This window comes from Lolium perenne, chromosome 6 (assembly GCF_019359855.2).
Source record: "Lolium perenne isolate Kyuss_39 chromosome 6, Kyuss_2.0, whole genome shotgun sequence".
In the NCBI taxonomy this organism is placed as follows: Eukaryota; Viridiplantae; Streptophyta; class Magnoliopsida; order Poales; family Poaceae; genus Lolium; species Lolium perenne.
In genome coordinates, this window is record NC_067249.2 from 49,169,461 (window position 1) to 49,192,171 (window position 22,711).

The following is a 22,711-nucleotide window of genomic DNA, read 5'->3' on the forward strand; positions in this document are numbered from 1 at the left end:
TGTAAATCAAGTATTATCAAGAAATGAAGCATTAACATCATAATTTGTTCTAATAATAGAATCAAAAGGTAACTTCATTCTCTTTCTAGGGAAGTGTTCCATACCTTTCTTAAGAGGAAATTGATACTTAATATTCCCTTCCTTCATATCAATAATAGCACCAACAGTTCGAAGAAAAGGTCTTCCCAAAATAATAGGACAAGATGCATTGCATTAAATATCCAAGACAACAAAATCAACGGGGACAAGGTTATTGTTAACCGTAATGTGAACATTATCAATCCTCCCCAAAGGTTTCTTTATAAAATTATCAGCAAGATTAACATCCAAATAACAATTTTTCAATGGTGGCAAGTCAAGCATATCATAGAGTTTCTTAGGCATAACAGAAATACTTGCACCAAGATCACATAAAGCATTACAATCAAAATCGTTGACCTTCATTTTAATGATGGGCTCTCAACCATCTTCCAACTTCCTAGGAATAGAAGTTTCAAGTTTTAATTTCTCTTCTCTAGCTTTTATGAGAGCATTTGTAATATGTTTTGTAAAGGCCAAATTTATAGCACTAGCATTAGGACTTCTAGCAAGTTTTTGTAAGAACTTAATAACTTAAGATATATGACAATCATCAAAATCTAAACCATTATGATCTAAAGCAATGGGATCATTGTCCCCAATGTTCTGAAAAATTTCAGCAGTTTTATCACAAACAATTTTAGCAGTTTTAGCAGTTTCAGGCAGTTTTGCACGCTTTGCATTAGGAATAGAAACATTGCTAACACCAATTATTTTACCATTGATAGTAGGAGGTTTAGCAACATGTGAAGCATCAACATTACTAGTGGTGGTAATAGTCCAAACTTTAGCTACATTATTCTCGTTAACAAGTTTTTCTTCTCTTTCCCACCTAGCATGCAATTCAGCCATCAATCTAATATTTTCATTGATTCGAACTTGGATTGCGTTTGCTGTAGCAAATGACTTAATATCTTTAGTTTCATTAGGCATAACTTTCAATTTCAAAAGATCAACATCAGCAGCAAGACTATCAAGCTTAGAAGCAAGAACATCAATTTTACCAAGCTTTTCTTCAACAGATTTGTTAAAAGCAGTTTGTGTACTAATAAATTATTTAAGCATGACTTCAAGACCAGAGGGTACACTCCTATTATTGTTGTAAGAATTACCATAAGAATTACCATAACCATTACTATTATTAGAAGGATATGGCCTATAGTTGTTACCAAAATTATTCCTATAAGCGTTGTTGTTGAAATTACTATTTTTAATGAAGTTCACATCAACATGCTCTTCTTGAGAAACCAATGAAGCTAAAGGAACATTATTAGGATCAACATTAGATCTACCATTAACAAGCATAGACATAATAACATCAATCTTATCACTCAAGGAGGAGGTTTCTTCAACAAAATTTACCTTCTTACCTTGTGGAGTCCTTTCAGTGTGCCATTCAGAGTAGTTGATCATCATATAATCAAGAAGTTTTGTTGCGGCACCCGAAGTGATGGACATAAAAGTACCTCCAGCAGCTGAATCCAATAGGTTCCTTGAAGAAAAATTCAGTCCTGCATAAAATATTTGGATGATCATCCAAGTAGTCACTCCATGGGTAGGGCAATTCTTTACCAAAGATTTCATTCTTTCCCATGCTTGGGCAACATGCTCATTATCCAATTGCTTAAAATTCATTATGCTACTTCTCAAAGATATAATTTTAGCGGGAGGATAATATCTACCAATGAAAGCATCCTTACATTTAGTCCATGAATCAATACTATTTTTAGGCAAAGATAGCAACCAATCTTTAGCTCTTCCTCTTAGGGAGAAAGGAAACAATTTTAGTTTTATAATGTCACCATCTACATCCTTATACTTTTGCATTTCACAAAGTTCAACAAAATTATTAAGATGGGCAGCAACATCATCAGAACTAACACCAGAAAATTGCTCTCTCATAACAAGATTTAGTAAAGCAGGTTTAATTTCATAAAATTCTGCTGTAGTAGCAGGTAGAGCAATAGGTGTGCATATGAAATCATTATTATTTGTGCTAGTAAAGTCACACAACTTGGTGTTCTCAGGAGTATTCATTTTAACTGCAATAAAAATAAGTAAAGCAAACTAAATAAAATAAAGTAATACAAGTAACTAATTTTTTTTGTGTTTTTGATATAAAGAAAACAAACAAAGCAGAAAATAAAGTAAAGTAAAGCAAGACAATAACAAAGTAAAGAGATTGGATGTGGGAGACTCCCCTTGCAGCGTGTCTTGATCTCCCCGGCAACGGTGCCAGAAATTTAGCTTGATGACGCGTGAAGCACACGTTCGTTGGGAACCTCAAGTGGAAGGTGTGATGCGTACAGCAGCAAGTTTCCCTCAGTAAGAAACCAAGGTTATCGCACCAGTAGGAGATGAAGGCCACGTGAAGGTTGTTGGTGGAGGAGTGTAGTGCGGCGCAACACCAGCGATTCTGGCGCCAACGTGGAACCTGCACAACACAATCAAAATACTTTGCCCCAACTTAACAGTGAGGTTGTCAATCTCCCCGGCTTGCTGTAAACAAAGGATTAAACGTATGGTGTGGAGAATGATGTTTGTTTGCAAAGAACAATAGAGAACAATAATTGCAGTAGATTGTGTTCAGATGTAAAAGAATGGACCGGGGTCCACAGTTCACTAGTGGTGTCTCTCCAATAAGAAATAGCATGTTGGGTGAACAAATTACAGTTGGGCAATTGACAAATAGAGAGGGCATAACAAAGCACATACATATCATGATGCCTAATATGAGATTTACTTAGGGAATTACAACAAATAACATAGACCGCTATCCAGCATGCATATATGCCTAAAAAGTCCACCTTCGGGTTAGCATCCGCACCCCTTCCAGTATTAAGTTGCAAACAACAGACAATTGCATTAAGTATGGTGCGTAATGTAATCAACACAAATATACTTAGACAAAGCATTGATGTTTTATCCCTAGTGGCAACAGCACATCCACAACCTTAGAACTTTCTATCATTGTCCCAGATTCAATGGAGGCATGAACCCACTATCGAGCATAAATACTCCCTCTTGGAGTCACAAGTATCAACTTGGCCAGAGCCTATAGTAGCAACGGAGAGCATCCAAGATCATAAACAACACATATATGATAGATTGATAATCAACTTGACATAGTATTCCATATTCATCGGATCCCAACAAACACAACATGTAGCATTACAAATAGATGATCTTGATCATGATAGGCAGCTCACAAGATCTAACATGATAGCACAAGAGGAGAAGACAACCATCTAGCTACTGCTATGGACCCATAGTCCAAGGATGAAATACTCACGCATCAGTCCGGAGGCGATCATGGTGATGTAGAGTCCTCCGGGTGATGATTCCCCTCTCCGGCAGGGTGCCGGAGGCGATCTCATGAATCCCCCGAAATGGGATTGGCGGCGGCGTCTCTGGAACTTTTCTCGTATCGTCGCTCCCGGTCATAGGGTTTTCGCGACGGAGGGAATAAATAGGCGGAAAAGCAGAGTCGGGAGAGGCACAAGGGCCCCACCCCACAGGCCGGCGCGGGCCCCTCCTTGGCCGCGCCGCCCTAGGGTGTGGGCGCCTCGCGTCCCCTCTTCGTTTCCCCTTCGGACTTCTGGAATGCTCCGTGCAAAATAAGACCGTGGGCTTTTGTTTCGTCCAATTCCGAGAATATTTCCTGTGTAGGATTTCTGAAACCAAAAACAACAGAAAACAGGAACTGGCGCTTCGGCATCTTGTTAATAGGTTAGTGCCGGAAAATGCATAATAATGATATAAAGTGTATATAAAACATGTGAGTATTGTCATAAAACTAGCATGGAACATAAGAAATTATAGATACGTTTGAGACGTATCAGGAGTATCCTATACTGATCGAGTCGGATACAGATGGTGGGAATGCCAATGTCGGAGTCACAGGGGAGTGCACCCCAGGGGTGGATTATGCTGCATTGAATAACCAGTTCATGAATACAGATTTCTCCCTGGGATCATCCTCTGATTCCGACTACCAGCCGACGGGAAGACCCTATGTTCCAGATTCTGTCAGGAGGACTACACGTTCGACCGGATGGAAGCCTGGGATGTACCGGGAGTAAAGCACGACTAGAGACCACCATGGGAGGCGGGACTACAATACAGTTGTACCACATGTATTGTAGTATGTAATATTTGTAGAAATTTGTAAATATACTTCAATAAGTGAGTTTGCATACTCACATCGCTACTGAGTATTGTAATAAACCACTTAAGTATGTATATACATGGTATATGTTTTGTATGATTTGGATTTGTTTTTTGATTTCCATTGCGTGACTAGTTCTGTGCACAAAGTTGAGCTCAGAAAACTTGCGCATGGAGTAACTATGAGTACCACTTTGTGTTGCAGAACTAGGGGGAAATGTCGGGAGCGACGGGTGAGGAGAGTGAAGCACAGCGCCTCGAGCGCGAGGCCAAGCAGAAGGAGGAGGCCGATGAAGCAGCCATAAACCAGTTTCCACCACCACCACCACCCATGACGCAGCAGAACTTCCTCCAATACATGCAAATGTTGGAGGAAAGGAAACGCATGACTATGGAGCATCAGAACAAGTTCTTTCAGGAGCTGCTACAGCAAAATAGGGTGGAGAGGCCAGAAAATCAGGGAGTCACTTTGTCGGACTTCCAGAATACTAAGCCAATATCCTTCGCATACGCGCCCGAACCCATGGACGCGGAGGATATATTGGTTGATGGACACTGAGCGAAAGCTCAACACTGTCGGATGCAATGACCTGGAGAAGGTCAGATACGCAGCACATCTGTTGTGTGGACCCGCCGCATCCTGGTGGGATAACATAGTAGCCGTGTATCCGGCTGAAAAGGTGTTTACATGGGAGGAGTTCAAAAGGAAGTTCAGGGAATCCAATGTCCCTGAAAGTATTGTTGAACTGAAGCATCGAGAATTTGAGAGTCTCGAGCAGAAAGATAAGGCTATCCTGACTTACGTCAGGGAGTTTTCAAAACTGTCCCGGTATGCCGTTGAGGATGTCAACACTGAGGACAAGAAAAAGAAGAGGTTCATGCGGGGATTAAATCCTCAGTTCAAGGTACAGCTCAGGATGATGAGAGCTACCGAGTTCCAGGAGTTGGTGGATGCAACCATCACTCTTGAAGATGACTTCAAACAGCTGCAAGAGGAGAAGAGAAAGAAGGCTAAATTTGAGCCTAAGAAATTTGTCAGCAACAAGCCTAACACTGGCTTGAGTTTCAAACTAAGGTACAACAACAACAACAGGAGGAATCAAGGATTCCAGGCGGCAAGCTAGATCATTTGCGGTAGTTGTGGGTTCACAGGGCATTTCTCGAAAGATTGCAAGAAGCCCAAAATCATATGCTTTGGGTGTCGTCAGGAAGGGCACATGCTTCAGGATTGCCCTAAGAAGAAGAATGGAGGAGGACAGTCAGGAGGAGGAGGAAACCGAGGCGGGAATACCGGAGGGAGTTGGAAGAACAAGAAACCCTTCGGCAAGTTGAACTGCACCATCTTGGAGGAGGTGGTGAACTCCGATTAGGCAGTGATAGGTACGCTTCAGATACTTACTCATCCTGGCAAAGTACTTTTTGATACTGGTGCAACTACATCATTCATTTCTCAGCAATTCATCATCAAACATGGGATTAGTTGCACTAAGCTAGATACACCTATCACCATACTTTCTGCGGGGGGAACGATAGTAGTAACCCACACCAAACAGGGACAGGTCATTATGATCAATAAGTGTGCGTTTGACGCAGACCTGTTCATTCTACCAATGAAGAACATTGATGTCATTCTTGGTATGAATTGGTTAGAGGCAAATGGAGCCTTAATAGATTGTGTAAACAAAACAGTATCTCTGAAAAGCCCCGATGGAAGTAGAATGATCTACCAAGGAGATAAGCATACCCAGATTGAAATTGAGTAACAGTTGAATAGCATGAAGGAAGCAAAACTGGAGGATATACATGTAGTTAATGAATTCCAGGATGTTTTTCCTAAGGAATTACCTGGAATGCCACCAGATAGGGAGATAGAGTTTACTATCGACCTAATTCCAGGAACAGCTCCGATTTCCAAAGCACCATACAAGATGGGGCCTAAGGAGTTGAAAGAACTCAAGGAACAGTTGGATGACCTAGAAAAGAAAGGGTTCATTCAGGAGAGTACCTCACCATGGGGATCACCTGCGATATTCGTGGATAAAAGAGATGGAGGTCGAAGGATGTGCGGAGATTACAGGAACCTGAATAATGTTACTATCAAGAACAAGTATCCACTTCCTAGAATAAAAGACCATGAAGTGAACTATCCAAACCATGACCTAGAGTTAGCAGCGGTCATATTTGCACTAAAAACTTGGAGACATTTCCTCTATGGAGCCAAGTGTGAGCTCTATACAGATCATAAGAGTCTCAAGTACTTCTTCACTCATAAGGAACTCAATATGAGACAGAAAAGATGGCTTGAATTGATCAAGGACTATGATTTGACCATCAATTACACTCCAGGGAAGGCTAACATAGTAGCAGATGCCTTGAGTAGGAAGAGCACTGGAGGAGTTGAACAAGAAATAGCACCAGAACTGAAGAAGGAAATAAGTCAAGCCCAAATACAACTTTGGGAGAAGGAAGCTCATGAAGGACTATCATCTTTACAAGTAGCCGATGAACTAAGTGTTAATCTAAAGAATGAGATAATCATGGATCAATTGGACGATCCATTCATCGTGGAGGAGATGAGAAGGATTGATGAAGGAAGACCATCGGAATTTCACCGAGGAGAGTCGGGATCACTCTGGTTTCAGAAAAGGATTTGTGTTCCCGATAATGATGAGATCAAGGAAGTGATACTCAGAGAAGCACATCAAACTCCGTACTCTATACATCCAGGTAGTACAAAGATGTACATGGATCTTAAGGAATTGTTCTGGTGGAATAACATGAAAAGAGAGATAGCACAATATGTGGCGGAATGCCATACATGTCAAAGGGTGAAGGCTGAACATCAAAGTCCGGCAGGACAGATGCAACCTTTACCAATCCCAGAATGGAAATGGGAAGAGATAGGAATGGATTTCATCACCGGACTACCCATGACTAATAAAAAGAAGGACATGATATGGGTAATCGTGGACCGGTTGACGAAGAGTGCACAATTCTTAGCAGTAAACCAGAAGGACAAAGGAGAAAAACTCATCGATCTTTACATCAAAGAGATTGTGAGTAAACACGGAGTACCCAAGAAGATAGTGTCAGATCGAGGATCTGTGTTAACATCAGCATTTTGGAAACAACTACATGAAGCTTTAGGATCCAAGTTAGATTATAGCACCGCCTGTCATCCCCAGACGGGAGGACAAACAGAGAGGACAAACCAGATATTGGAGGATATGCTTAGGGCTTGTGTGCCCTAGACTTCGGAGGATCATGGGAAGAACACTTACCTTTAGCAGAGTTTTCATATAAAAATAGCTATCAAAGCAGCATCAAGATGGCACCGTTTGAAGCCACTACAAGAAATAAGGTGACTTGCGACCCTCCATATTAGTCACTGAGAGGTCATTGTGTGCCATCTATGACCACGATGTGACCAATAACTGTTGGTCGCCAGTTGAGCGTCACTGACGGCGCACAACGACCTTTTTATTTTGAATGGTCGTAGAGGGATATGACCAAGATTGATGGTCATAGATTCTATAACCAAAATTTTGGTCACATGCTACCCAACATGTCCACGTCAGATCCAATGTGGCGAATCCTACGTGGCAGATCGGTGACCAAACAAAATGGTCGTGGATCAAATTCAGCCCAATCCAATTTTGCACTTTACATGGGCCAAGCCCAACAATTGAGCCTATTTATTTATTTTTCCTATCAATTCTCGGCACATGGGCAAGGCCCAACCTTTCAGCCTTTTTAAATTTTTGGACGTGGGCTTGATTTTTGGCAACTACAACGGCCTTTATTTGGAAGATGGGTCCATTAGTTAGGTGGGTCTAGTTGTCAGGTTCTAGTAAGAGGAGCCCAGTTACCAGGTTCTAGTTTGTGGGTTCTGGTCATGCCCTTAAGATTTCTGTTTGTAAGTTATTAAATAACAAATATTTAAATCAGAATAGACATAATACACACTTAGTATTTCAAATAACAGCCAGATTCAGTCAGTTACATAACAGATACAATGATAATCATAGTATAACTAGAGTGTGACTTCAAACTTCTACAGACTTGAGCTCCTTCGATAGCGATCACAAGCCAGGGTGCTGCTCCTGTCATATGAACCATATTCAGGACTCAATAGATGACTATTAAGTCAGACTATGACATGACCTTCAACACACTTGGCAACCACAACGGCAGTATTAACTATCATCGTTCCTTCCTTGGGTGTCTTGTTTAATGAATCAGCAGGGAAGAATAAAAAACTGAAGCTAATATATTATGGATAGACCATTCAAAAAAATCTTGGCTAGATGTCATACTGAATAAATAGTTGGCTTATGAGATTCTATGAAGTAGAAAACAAATCAATATGATAATAAGACAATACCATATCAGTAATATAGCAACACACAGAGTTTTGAATGTTTAGTGTTGAAATTTCAATGTGAAGTGAAGTGGAACAGAGTTGATATAGGTTTTTGTGCAGGCTACCGCAGTAGTTCAGTGGAAAACATCGGCCATTTTTTAGCACAATTACACTAGAAACTAACCATATGATTCAATATTTCAGTTCTGATGGAAACAGAGATACTTTTGATGAATACATAAAATGAGGACATCGAGCAGAACAACTTCTACAAGGCAAATAAATTACCTCAATTGGTCCCAACGAACTACCTCTCTTGTGCAAAGGGGGTCATCCAAAGAACTCACACAAAGCAAGGAGAACTGACACAATACCAATGTAACTAGCACTACTGCACCAGCGATAGTAAGTATCGAGTCTGAGAAATGAAAATTCAGTACATGAGTGATGAGATTATCACATTATTCAACATCATTAGCTATATAGGTGTTACAGCAAAAGTACAAGACTATCATCTCATTGATGGTGGAATCAATAAAGGTAGGCATGGTGCCCAAAAGGAACCTCATATTTTGCAAAATTGCAAGTAGCATGCTGGCCAAATTCCCAGATAGAGCTTGACTGGCAAAATAGAAATAAAAGATAAGAAATGCATATCAACAGTCATGAAGAGCCCTCTATACTAATTCTCTCACTTTAAGTCAAGAAGTAAATAGTCAGACCCCTTACATATTGAATTTAAATGTTTTCTTTACAGTGAAAACTATGTTGCAAATTATAAATGACTATAAATTTCAACAAGTAGGTATTCTATCTCCACAAAATGAAGGTGAATAGTTTTACTACAAGGTTGGTTGAACTTAAATGCCATAAACTTATTCAGTGTTAGGATTTTGTTTTTCAGAAGAGCGAGCCGAATCTTTTTAACACCTTCCTGAACCCCTCCCGGAAGAACTAGAAACACACCAAAACAATAGTTAGAACACGACACAAACCACAGAATCAAAACGGATATAGAAATATCACGTAGATGAGGGAAATGCACAGAGACTAAGAAGGCACTCGAGGGGCACTTGGGCTTGTTGGGATGTTTCTCAGCCTTACTCTTCTTCACAAAGCCTGCAGAATAGAAAAGCACACAAATCAATGAGACAAGCACATTTGTATGACAACAAAACTAGTTAACCTATATAATGATGACCCTACACGCTAATCTCTAAAATAGATAGCAACATGTCCAACAATGAGAGAGAGAGAGAAAGAGCACGTGATGGTAATTTATGTCATGATATAATAAAAGTCTAGAAACAACAAGTTACAGTAGAATGATCATCAACGATTAGCATATTCAGATAGTGAACAAAGGTCTACCAATCACATGACCGCAGAATGAACATGCTGTTATCACCAGAATTTAACCAGATCAGAAAGTGGGCCGTGATTTAAACGGGCTTGGAAGCTATGTACGTAAAATGGTCACGAATCGGCCTTGTACGAGAATTTGGGCCAAGTGGCCCGTGTATCTGTAAATTATAGTAGATTCCATGTCGGTTAGGATTAAAACAGAGTTTAGCTCGTGCACGGTTGGGATTATTCCTAAATTAGAAAGTCTACGGAATATAAATATGTATCTAGGGTTATTTGAGAAAGAGGACGATCACGTTCACAACAAATCAATCTAGGCGCATCGCCACCCCTTGTTTCGAGGGTTTCTCCCGGGTAAGCAACATGCTGCCTAGATCGCATCGTGCGATCTAGGCAGTATCAGTTTATTCGTTCTTGGTGTTGCTCGTGCTGAAGCCTTTTTGATGGCGAGCAACACCATTATCTCAGGTGTTTTGGGGTTGACGTCGATGCTTTCACGATGTACTTGTTTAGCTACGCTATCCCTCAATATCTGGCTGTCCTTACACCTATGCAAGGTGTAAGGGCAGCATCCTGCTTGTTCTTTAGCTAGTAGATCTAATCTGTTATAGTTGCTCCTTGTTCTTCAAGGATTGGTTTGATATCCGCATGGTTAGGCCTTATAAACGGGTTGAACGATCCGGTAGCGCGTAAGGCGTGGTTAATGAAGTCCTAAAGGGATTGTTCCGGGGATCAACTTCATGTTGGTTTTTAGGCCTCTTTAGGGTTAGTTTTCCTATCATCTTACGTGTCTGCTAGGCTCAACTACGCATAGGATGTTCCGGTTATGCGGTGAAAACCCTAGACTATCGTAGGTTAGTTTAGCTTGTTTTTGATTAAGCAGGATCCCCATGTTAATGTAAAATCTAACGTGTTCCATGGGGCAATCGGCTCTTAGAGCCGATCCACAGAGTAACCTAAGAGCCGATCGGGGCTCGTATTTAATGTTTACGTGTTTGCCATGCAGGAAATTAAGTCGAAGCAATCCATCACCTTCCTGACCAGGTATAGGTCAGGTGGCACGCCCTTGCATCAGCATCGGACGTGTGTACCAGGAGCATTGCGGGCCGTCGCCCGAGGGACCAGGGCCAACCGCAGTCCTGGGAGCCTCCCGGCTCTACGGTGTTGCTCGTCGCTGCTCGCCGGTGGGTTTCTGACGGTAACACATTCTGGCACGCCTGGTGGGACCGTCAACAACAACGGCATCGACATCTGCCTCCGAGATGGTGGACGAACCAGTCAAGTACGAAGAGTTGCCTAAGGATCACAAGAAGAAGTATGATGAGATCAAAGCCATCTTCGAAGCCGATCTCATCGGCTCTTTCACAAAGACCCGTTCACATGGCATCAGGTGGAAAGGGTTCTCACCCGATGGTGCTCTCGATGGAGTAGATCTGTCTACCCCTTCAGAGGAGCGCACCAGAGCTCTGCGCCAAGAAGTTAATTACATGGCGGCTCATTCTCTTCATTGGCACTCTGAGAGCCTGGTGAACACTTTGGAGCGCATCGCGGTCCGCGTGGTTCAGGAAATAATGAAGCATCAATACTCCCCGTCAGGCCCGGTCCTAGGGACTCACCAGGGAGAACTGCCGTTCCAGACCAGACCGCCGCTACCGTTCGCGCTTGCAGCTCCAGAGCCACGGGGTTCGCCGGCTTTCGTCGTCCACAAGATTGGAGGCGATCCTGCTGATTACCAGTTCATGCTGGAACCACCTAAGGAAATCCCCCACGGATACACGTGCATGTATGTGCCAGATTGCAACAATTTGGCGCGCACGAACCAGATTACAGCAGGAGGAATTTCTGGAGCCACAGGAGGAATTTCTGGAGTCACAGGAGGAATTGCTGGAGGAGACGCCGATAAACAGGCGTGGCTAGCCAAGTACGCCACTGCAGCAGATCAGCAAAGTTCAGCCCCTGCAGCTCCTACAGTGGACCAGATCAGTGCGATCTTGAGAGACCAGTTCGGCATGGTGCCAAAGAGAAGGGCAATCGGCTATTCCAAGCCGTATCCTAATGAGTATGATCTAATACCACTGCCACCTAAATATCGGCTCCCAGAGTTCTCAAAGTTCAGTGGGTCAGAAGGCTCTAGCTCAATTGAACACGTGAGCCGATATTTGGCACAGTTGGGCATGATTTCAGCATCAGACCAGCTACGCGTGAGATTTTTCGCGCAGTCTCTCACAGGATCGGCTTTTGGGTGGTACACCTCGCTGCCCCCAGACTCAATCCGAACGTGGAAGCAGATGGAAGAACAGTTCCACATACAATATCACTCAGATTCTTCCGAAGCTGGCATTGCCGATTTGGCACAAGTGCGACAGAGGCGTGAAAAGACAGTGTCAGAGTACATTCAGCGCTTCAGAACTGTGAGGAACCGATGCTATTCGGCTCGTTTAAACGAGAAAGAAGCCGTTGATCTGGCAGTGGTAGGTCTTGCATCGCCAATCAAGGACATGGCTTCTCAGGCAGAGTATACCTCCCTGGCGCATATGGTGCATAAACTATCATTATATGAACAGCGCCATCCAGAATTGTACCAGGACAAGTTCAAACGCCCAGTAAGCCTGATCGAGGTAGAAGAAGATGAAGATGCGGCAGGAGATCAGGAAGTGGCTGTGGCTGAATGGGCTCGGGGGGCAAACCCCGTATCCTGCAAGTGGGTTAAACCACAAGGTCCTGCAAGAGGGTTCGACTTCGACGTGAGCAAAGCTGAGCAGATTTTCGATCTCTTGCTTAAAGAGAAGCAGCTGAAGTTACCCGAAGGCCATAGAGTCCCTACGGCCCAAGAGATGAACGGAAGGCCATACTGCAAGTGGCATCATTCGTTCACACATACCACCAGCGACTGCAAAGTGTTGCGTCAGCAGATCCAAATGGCGATAGAGCAAGGCCGTCTGATTTTCAGCCAGTATGCCATGAAAGTGGACACACAACCGTTCCCTGCTGTCAACATGGTGGAGTATAGTTACCCCACGAGGCGTCAGCCAGATTTCTCGTTCAGTATCAACATGGCAGGACCTGTATACCACTCTGGCAAGGACAAAGAAGAGAGCAGTCGTTCTCGTGGCAAGGACAAGGAGGAGGCCGGTTCATGCGATCGGCCCCGATACGATGACAAACGGTACGTGACCGAGGATCAAGTGAGAAGCGTGCGGTACCAGCGACCACTCTCAGAGCACCTTCTTAACAAATATGAGCATCAGCATGACCAGCGCCGACGGTATGATACAGCCGATGACGTAGCTCATCGGCCTAACGTAAATGACAGAAAGTATCGTCGGTATAATAGAGATGACGAAAGATATGAGCGCCGTACCAGGGGAAGGTCAAAAGAGCAAGAGGACATGGACCGTCACTGGGACTGCCCGTTCTTTAAACATTGCTGGGATTCAGGAATGAGCCGATTGCCGACAATCGAAAGCTGCCCAGAGTGTAGATCAAAGAAGAAGGATGCGGCAGATGTGTCATTGTTCAAACGTCTAGGGCCTCTCCCGCGTCGGAACAAACAAGCTGAGTCCTCTCGATCGAGAGGAAGATCTCGAGGAGTTAGACGACTATGAAGAAGAAGAGGGTAGATACCACCGGCCAAGGTGGTGCCCTGACGGACTCAGTCATTCTCAGAAACGCAGAGTACAGCGGCTACGCAGCTTGGAGGAAGCCGAGAGGTTATACCTGCACACGTTGAGAAAGGCACGGCCCGATCTGGCCGCGAAAATTCAGCAAACTTTGGACGAGGAGGGCCGCCCACAGAAGCAAGAGTGGCGTCCCAAACCGAAGAAAGCCGATGATAAGACATCGGCTGGTGCCAACATGGTGTTCATACTTCCGTCAGAGTTTTGTGCTCCAAGATCAGAAGAGACATCTGTGGCACAACTTGACTGCGGCCCACGGCCAGTTGTCTTTGAAAAGCCACGAGAAAGAAGCTACAGACATTTGAAGGCTTTGTACGTGAAAGGATATATCAACGGGCAGCCTGTCAACAAGATGCTGGTGGACACGGGAGCGGCAGTCAACATAATGCCGTACTCCATGCTACGTCGCCTGGGACGCTCTAGCGCAGATCTGATCAAAACCAACGTCACATTGAGCGACTTCAACGGCCAAGCATCAGAAGCGCAAGGTGTTCTAAGCGTGGATCTGACAGTAGGCCGAAAAACCATCCCTACATCGTTCTTCATCGTCGATAGCAAGAGCACCTACGCCGTCCTGCTAGGGAGAGATTGGATTCACGCCAATTGCTGCATTCCATCCACAATGCACCAATGCTTGATACAGTGGGATGGCGATGAGGTGGAGGTCGTCCATGCAGATGACACAGCCGAAATTTCAACGGCTGGCATGAACATTTGGGACGCGGTGGACCAAGAGCCGCTCTCTGGAGTCAATCTGGACGGGTGTGAGCGCATTGAGGTTACAAAAAACGGGGTGAGGCTGGTCTTATCCACTGTCCTGACAGTGTAACCGCACCAAAGTCACTAGACATGTGTAGCAAGGCCGATCCCGGCGATCGGCCCCCAAAAATAAGAATAAGTTATAAATCCGTATTAAGCAGTGCAATGAAAAAGGAGGCCGATTCAGGCAATCGGCCCATATTACCCTTATCATATATTATGCCTGTGTTCAGCATTGATCTAACAGGTGATGGAAAGCTAGGGTATGGGTTTACATCGGCTGATGAGCTAGAAGAGATCGACATTGGTCCTGGGGATAAACCACGACCAACATTTATCAGCAAGAAGTTGGATCCACATCTGAGGAGTCTGATGATAGCTCTGTTGAGAGAATACCCAGATTGTTTCGCCTGGGATTATACAGAGATGCCCAGGTTAGACAGGAGCATCATCGAGCATCGGCTCCCTCTTAAGAAAGGATTTCGGCCGTTCCAGCAACGAGCACGACAGATGAAGGCCGAAGTCTTAGAGGAAGTCAAAATGGAGATTGAGAAAATGTTGGCTGCAGGGTTCATCAGGCCATGCAGGTATGCTGAGTGGATTTCCAGTGTCGTACCTGTGGAGAAAAAGGACGGCCGAATGCGTGTCGCCATAGATTTTTGGGATCTCAACAGAGCCACTCCAAAGGATGAGTATCCAATGCCGGTAGCAGAAACGTTGATCAACGCAGCTGCTGGTCATAAAGCATTGAGTTTTATGGATGGCAACGCTGGTTACAACCAGATTTTTATGGCTCCAGAAGATATACATAAGACTGCATTCAGAGTACCTGGATCAGTGGGCTTGTTTGAATATGTGGTCATGACTTTTGGATTGAAGAATGCCGGCGCGACGTACCAAAGGGCCATGAATTACATTTTTCATGATCTGATCGGCAAGTTGGTAGAGATCTGCATCGATGATGTGGTAGTCAAGTCTGTCTCGATAGAAGGACACTTGGAGGATTTGCAACGTATTTTGGACCGAACTAGGAAGTTCGGACTGAGAATGAATCCTAAGAAGTGTGCTTTTGGTGTGACGGCCGGTCAATTCCTGGGCTTCTTGGTTCATGAACGAGGAATCGAGATCGGCCTGAAGAGTCAGGAGGCAGTGCGCACAATGAAGCCGCCTACCACGAAGAAAGAACTGCAATGTCTCATCGGCAAAATCAACTTTGTCAGAAGGTTCATCTCCAACCTATCGGGGTGGATCGAGCCGTTCATGGGATTAATAAAAATCAAAGCCGACGAGGAATTTCACTGGGGGGCAGAGCAACAGCAAGCGTTCGACGAGATTAAAGAGTATCTAATGAAGCCACCTGTGTTGGTGCCGCCCCAGCAAGACAGACCATTCTTTATCTATCTGTCAGTAGCCAATACTTATATCGCCTCAGTAGTGGTGCAAGTCTACGATGGTTTGGAGAAAGTCGCGTTCTACCTCAGCAGAAGGATGCTGGATGCAGAAACCAGGTACCCTGAGATCAAAAAGTTGTGCCTTTGCCTGTTTTTTACCTGCACCAAGCTTCGTCACGTTTTGCTGAACGCGGAGATTATCATCATATGCAAATCAGACGTCATCAAACACATGTTATCAGCTCCTGTGTTGAAAGGCCGACTCGGCAAGTGGATGTTTGCATTGTCAGAATTTGATCTCCGGTATCAGCCTGCGAAGGCAGTCAAGGGACAAGCATTGGCCGATTTAATTGCTGAACGAATCAACACTGACATAGCCGCACTATCTGTACGTGCATGGGCCATGTTCTTCGATGGATCGGCTTGTAGTGATGGTTGTGGCATCGACATTCTACTCGTGTCGCCTCGGGGGGCAATGTACTCCTTCTCAATCAGGTTATCCACCCCTTGCACCAATAATGTCGCTGAGTATGAGGCAATACGCAAGGGAATGGAGTTGCTTTTGGAAGCCGGGGCAGAAGCGGTGGAAATCTTTGGAGATTCAAAGTTGGTGATTTCCCAGCTCACAGAGGAATACAAGTGCGAAAGTGAATCACTCTTTCCATTATGGGTGCAATGCCGTGAGCTGATGGCACAATTTAGGTACATAAACTTTAATTGGATCCCAAGGTCACAAAATACCGAGGCCAACAACCTTGCACAGGTAGCATCAGGCTACAAGGACGTAACAGATGAAGACGATGTTCAAATGCAGTTCCTGGAGCAGGATGATTGGAGAGCCGATATCTTCAATTACTTGAGAGATTCGGCTCGGGGGGCACCTAAACGGATAAGGTACAAGGCCATGAAATATTACTTATAGGAGACGACATGTTCTACAGGACTTTGGAGGGATTACTTCTCAAATGCTTGGGACCAGCCGAGTTGAATCGGCTCTTACACGAAGTACATGAAGGCGCCTGTGGAACTCACCAATCGGCTCATAAGATGAAGTGGCTGATCAGACGATCAGGGTTTTACTGGCCCACCATGCTTGAGGACTGCTTCAGGTATTATAAGGGATGCCAAGCGTGTCAGATGTTTGGTAAAATGCAGATGGTGCCTGCGTCAGCAATGAACCCCATCATCAAACCTTGGCCATTTAGTGGTTGGGGCATGGATATGATCGGCAAAATCCATCCTGCATCAAGCAAAGGCCACGAGTGGATTTTGGCCATTACAGATTACTTCACTAAATGGGTGGAGACTGTCCCTATGAAGAAGGTAAAATCGGAAGATGTTGTCAATTTTGTGAAAGAACATGTCATTCATAGATTCGGAATTCCCCAGACTATTACGACCGATGGAGGTTCGGTCTTTATTTCTAAAGAGTTCAGAAAGTTCTGTGACGACATGGGAATTAAGTTGATCCGATCGTCTCCATACTATGCTCAAGCAAATGGGCAAGCTGAAGCGTCTAACCAGAGCCTCATCAAGTTGATTAAGAGGAAAGTTGACGAGCACCCTAGACGTTGGCATGAAGTATTGTCAGAAGCTTTGTGGGCTTATCGTATGTCATGTCATGGGGCTATAAAAACTTCGCCATACTAGCTGGTTTATGGACAAGAAGCCGTATTGCCTTGGGAAATTACGGCTGGATCGAGACGTGTTACGTTTCAGAATGACCTAACATCTGAAGAATATGCGGCCCTGATGAGTGATACTATTGAGGATTTAACGGGTCATTGGAGAAGATTAAAGAGAATAAAGCTAAGGTAGCTCGCGCATATAATAAGAAGGTGAGACCAAAGGAGTTTCAGGTTGGTGATCTAGTATGGGAAGTTGTACTGCCGTTGGGGACTAAGGACAAGGCATATGGTAAATGGTCTCCAAATTGGCACGGGCCGTACAGAGTTGATCAAGTCCTAAAAGGCAATGCATACATGCTCGAGCAGTTGGATGGTGTAAAGTTCCCAGTGGCCGTCAATGGCCAGCATCTCAAGAAGTATTTCCCAAGTATGTGGGATGATGGGCAGTGAGATACGGGGGCCGATTTTAAATCGGCCAGTAAATTTTTTTTACATCAACCTGAGCAGTGGAATGTGGGGGCCGATGTATGCAATCGGCCGATAAAAGAAATATATGTGCGAAGCAAGAGCCGATGCATGGTCATCGACTTGAGAATAAAACAGCCGATGCGTAGCCATCGACTCTAGTACTACAAAATATTATGAGCAGGTGTCAAGTTACAGTCTGAATGAGGAATGTTTACTTGAGTTTGTCTGATTAGGTCTTTGATTTGGGCCGTATGAGCATCTATTGGGGGAAGACCGATGCGCTGCTATCGGTTCTTGGTGCGTTGACCTACTTTTGGCAATCGGAATAATTAAAATTGGTCGATTGGAAAACCAAATTGGAGGAACATTCTTCATTGATTAACGGAAAGGTCTTACAAGGAAGAGCCGATGGTTCTCAAAAGGATCATCCGATGCCTAATGTACTACTACTACTGGCCCTGCACTACTCCCTAATCTAAGGGCCATCGCTACCCTCGTCGTCGTCGTCCTCGCTGCTATCGGCACTGCTGCCGGCGGCGTCCTCGTCCTCGTCACTGATGCCACCGGCGGGGGATTCATCTTCCTCGTCGTCGTCATCATCATCGCCATCCGACCCAGCGCGGAAGCGCTTGGCCGGTGGGTATTCCTCGGAGGAGGAGCAGGAGTCTTCCTCCGCTTCTCCTTCCTCTCCGTCGGAGGAGAGGTCCGCCTCCCATGAGAAGAGGTCGTCGTCGCTTGCTGCCTCCAGCTCTCCGTCAGCAAGGAACTGGAGGTCTTCTTCTCCGTCGGTGAGGGCCTCGTCGTCCTCTGACTCGATGGAAGAATCCCAATCCCTCTCGTCCCAGTACTCGGGGGCGAGAGCCTCGTAGATGGCCATCAGATTGACCTCCTGCTCTAGCTCGCTGGAGGAGGAGGAGCCGAAGGAAAGGCCGGATGAGGCAGAGGAGGAGGAGGAGGACGACGACATGGCTGCAGAGGAAGGGGTTTTTTTTTGCCGATGGCTAGTACAGGGCAAGGGGATGAAGAGGCGAACTGTTCGGCGCGGTTAAATAAAGGGGATATAGTGGAGAATTAATGCCACAGCAATTTCCGAGGAAGTGGTGTCAAAAAAACTGTCAAATCGTGCAGAGAAGTTGAGAAGGCAAGGCATCATGATGAAGGATACTGCAACGGTTCTGCTCTGCCACGACATGACCCGACGAAGAAAAACTAGAGTGGTTTTGGAATTACCATTGCCAAAACCAGGGGGGCATGTGTTATCACCAGAATTTAACCAGATCAGAAAGTGGGCCGTGATTTAAACGGGCTTGGAAGCTATGTACGTAAAACGGTCACGAATCGGCCTTGTACTAGAATTTGGGCCAAGTGGCCCGTGTATCTGTAAATTATAGTAGATTCCATGTCGGTTAGGATTAAAACAGAGTTTAGCTCGTGCACGGTTGGGATTATTCCCAAATTAGAAAGTCTACGGGCTATAAATATGTATCTAGGGTTATTTGAGAAAGAGGACGATCACGTTCACAACAAATCAATCTAGGCGCATCGCCACCCCTTGTTTCGAGGGTTTCTCCCGGGTAAGCAACATGCTGCCTAGATCGCATCGTGCGATCTAGGCAGTATCAGTTTATTCGTTCTTGGTGTTGCTCGTGCTGAAGCCTTTTTGATGGCGAGCAACACCCTTATCTCAGGTGTTTTGGGGTTGACGTCGATGCTTTCACGATGTACTTGTTTAGCATCCTGCTTGTTCTTTAGCTAGTAGATCTAATCTGTTATAGTTGCTCCTTGTTCTTCAAGGATTGGTTTGATATCCGCATGGTTAGGCCTTATAAACGGGTTGAACGATCCGGTAGCGCGTAAGGCGTGGTTAATGAAGTCCTAAAGGGATTGTTCCGGGGATCAACTTCATGTTGGTTTTTAGGCCTCTTTAGGGCTAGTTTTCCTATCATCTTACGTGTCTGCTAGGCTCAACTACGCATAGGATGTTCCGGTTATGCGGTGAAAACCCTAGACTATCGTAGGTTAGTTTAGCTTGTTTTTGATTAAGCAGGATCCCCATGTTAATGTAAAATCTAACGTGTTCCATGGGGCAATCGGCTCTTAGAGCCGATCCACAGAGTAACCTAAGAGCCGATCGGGGCTCGTATTTAATGTTTACGTGTTTGCCATGCAGGAAATTAAGTCGAAGCAATCCATCACCTTCCTGACCAGGTATAGGTCAGGTGGCACGCCCTTGCATCAGCATCGGACGTGTGTACCAGGAGCATTGTGGGCCGTCGCCCGAGGGACCAGGGCCAACCGCAGTCCTGGGAGCCTCCTGGCTCTACGGTGTTGCTCGTCGCTGCTCGCCGGTGGGTTTCTGACGGTAACACATGCATATTATGTCAGAAAAATATTACATTAGTTCAGTAAACGCATTGCCATGAAACACATAGTAAGCTTGCCAGTTTACATACAGAGTTCAAACAAAACTGATAATGGAGAAAAGTTACAGTGTACAATATATATTAAGGTATACTGACCCTTCTCGGCATCGTTTGCAAAGAACTGACAGAATTGTTGGCACATAAGATTCTCTTTACTTGCACCAACACTGAAACATGCCAAAAAGCGCCAATCCGGACATAAGAAAGGCCTTCATCTACAAGGTCAACAAAGGCCTGTAGTGCTGCATCTACAGGGTCAACAAAGGCATTCGGCTGCCGACAAGCACTGACTTCACCGCCTTGTTCAGGAACTAGATAGTTGCCTCCATTGCAGGCTCAAGCCCATCTTGTTGCTGATCTTATAATTGGAAAAAGGCTCATGGGAAGAACAGAGAAGGGCGACAAAAGAAAAGAAACGAACAATCAAAACTTTTCTTAATTTTTTTATGCTTTGCATTTACAACAAGTATCTTCCGATGCTTTGCATTTACAACAAGTATCTTTCGAACAATCAAAAGATAAGAAAATTGTAGGCCGGTTCTACAGGAGTCAAAAAGTTGGCCATAACAATAAGGTAAGGTACAGGGAGATTAAAGGATGCAACTAAATGATTGCTATACCTATTGTGTAAAAAAATCATATGGCCTAATGGGAAATCAAGACCTTTCTAGATCTCGTTCTTAGCCAGATCTACAGAGGCTTGCTTCTCCTTGAGGCCATTCCTAAAATCACACCGAAAATTTCATTAGAACACAACACGCACGACGGAATCAAAACAAATCGCAAGCAGTTGCACGGATCTGGGGGTTCCATGAAAACATCTCTTAATTTCATTCCCATCCCTCCTCACTACTCACCGTGCACAATAATGGGCACAACTTAAGTACTGCATAACAAACTTAGTGCATTGTTGAATGATTATTTGGCCATTACCATATGCAAGCATCAAGAACATATATCTGTTGTGTTTTGAATCTCAACACACCATATCCACACATGGAAAACCGAGAGACATAATCATGAACAAATACATGGATCAAGGAAAAAATTGCCAGGCCAAGAGCTGATACCTTGTTGATTCGCAGCTTGTTGAAAACATCCTGGAGAACCTTGTAGTTGTGGATCATGGCGTGCTCCGTCTTAGCCGAAATTCACCTACGGAACAACACCCCCAAAATCAGCATCGCGGCCATCTAAGTTGTACAATACGGCATCCTTTAACGAATAGGAACGCATCAGAAATCTGCTTAATTAAGCTTGTGCATCGGCACCACACTGGGATGGAAAATGTCCAGAAGTTGGTACTGCACTGCCCCCAACGCTGCCTGCAGCGAGACGAAACGAATCCACATAAATTTCGAATCGAGCCACACCGCAAGGCCTACGAATTTCCCCTGCGCTCCGACACGAACCAATCTACTACCAAGAGATGCAGAGACCGATGCGCGGGTGGGGGAAATGGGGATTCAAGTGCGGGGGTCTGACCTCATCGATGGTCTGGTTGTAGAACTCTGCGGCCTGATCCATCGGCCTCGTGGACCGGACCACCGCATGCTCTCACGCGCGCTGATCTACGGCGAGGCCGACCATCCGCGGGTTGTTGACGAAGCCCAGTGCCTCCTTGCTCTCCATATCAGACGCGGAGGCGGCGGCCATGGCGGGTTGCTTCTGCTGCGAGGTCGGAGGACGACGACTAAGCGAAGACTTGGAGAGCGGTGAGTGGGGGACGGGAGGGGCGGCGGTATGGGACATTGGATCGGAAGAGAAAGGGTGGGTGGCGGCGGAGAGTTAGGGTTAGAGAATAGGAGGCTAGGGACGGTACTTAGCGAAATTTTTGTTTCGCAGGGCGGGGAAGTGGGGCAGTTCGCCCGCGTCTAATTTCAGATTCCGCGGGCGTATTTTCGCTCAGAAATTCTACTATGCACTTACCTAACCTGCGGGTCTCCCATGCCAGGTATGTCCCCACGAGACATGTAGGTCCCAATGTCATTGGATAGGCTTGGTGTAGTTGAACCTCTTGGCCAACAGGTTAGTGGGTCCCAGATGTCAATGGTAGATTTAAAGTAGCGCTATCCACGCATCTAATCGGAATTTTCCACGTAGATAAGACTGGGTTCCAGATTTTATTAGTAGATTTAAACCTAGTGCTATTTACACACATAGCCGAAAGTTGCCACATAGACACTGACATGTAAGTGGATTTGCTGAGGTGGCCGATTAGTCATTTTAAGGCATCATGAAATAATAGTCATGACCATCTAAATTAGTCGTAGTCCGCTAAATATAAGGTCGTTAACCATTTCATCTTCTCTATGACCATTTCGTGTAAGAAAATCATGACCTTTGTAAGTAAAATGGTCGTGGTGATTTAGGGCTTGAACCCTCCCAAACG

General features: G+C 44.9%; 1 long non-coding RNA gene across 5 annotated transcripts; it reads right to left on the minus strand.

The window, feature by feature from the left end:
* Window positions 1–8,194: 8,194 nt before the first annotated feature.
* Window positions 8,195–22,197, minus strand: LOC127307901 (uncharacterized). Of its 5 annotated transcripts, XR_007856004.1 has the most exons (7): window positions 21,805–22,197; window positions 21,390–21,644; window positions 20,940–21,041; window positions 20,416–20,677; window positions 9,173–9,727; window positions 8,897–9,026; window positions 8,195–8,348 (listed from the first exon to the last, which is right to left on the minus strand). It is a non-coding gene; the product is annotated as an uncharacterized lncRNA (long non-coding RNA). The 5 variants fall into 5 exon arrangements; XR_007856001.1 differs by having other exon boundaries at window positions 8,897–9,727; window positions 21,390–21,474; XR_007856002.1 differs by having other exon boundaries at window positions 8,897–9,727; window positions 20,416–20,672.
* Window positions 22,198–22,711: the final 514 nt, after the last annotated feature.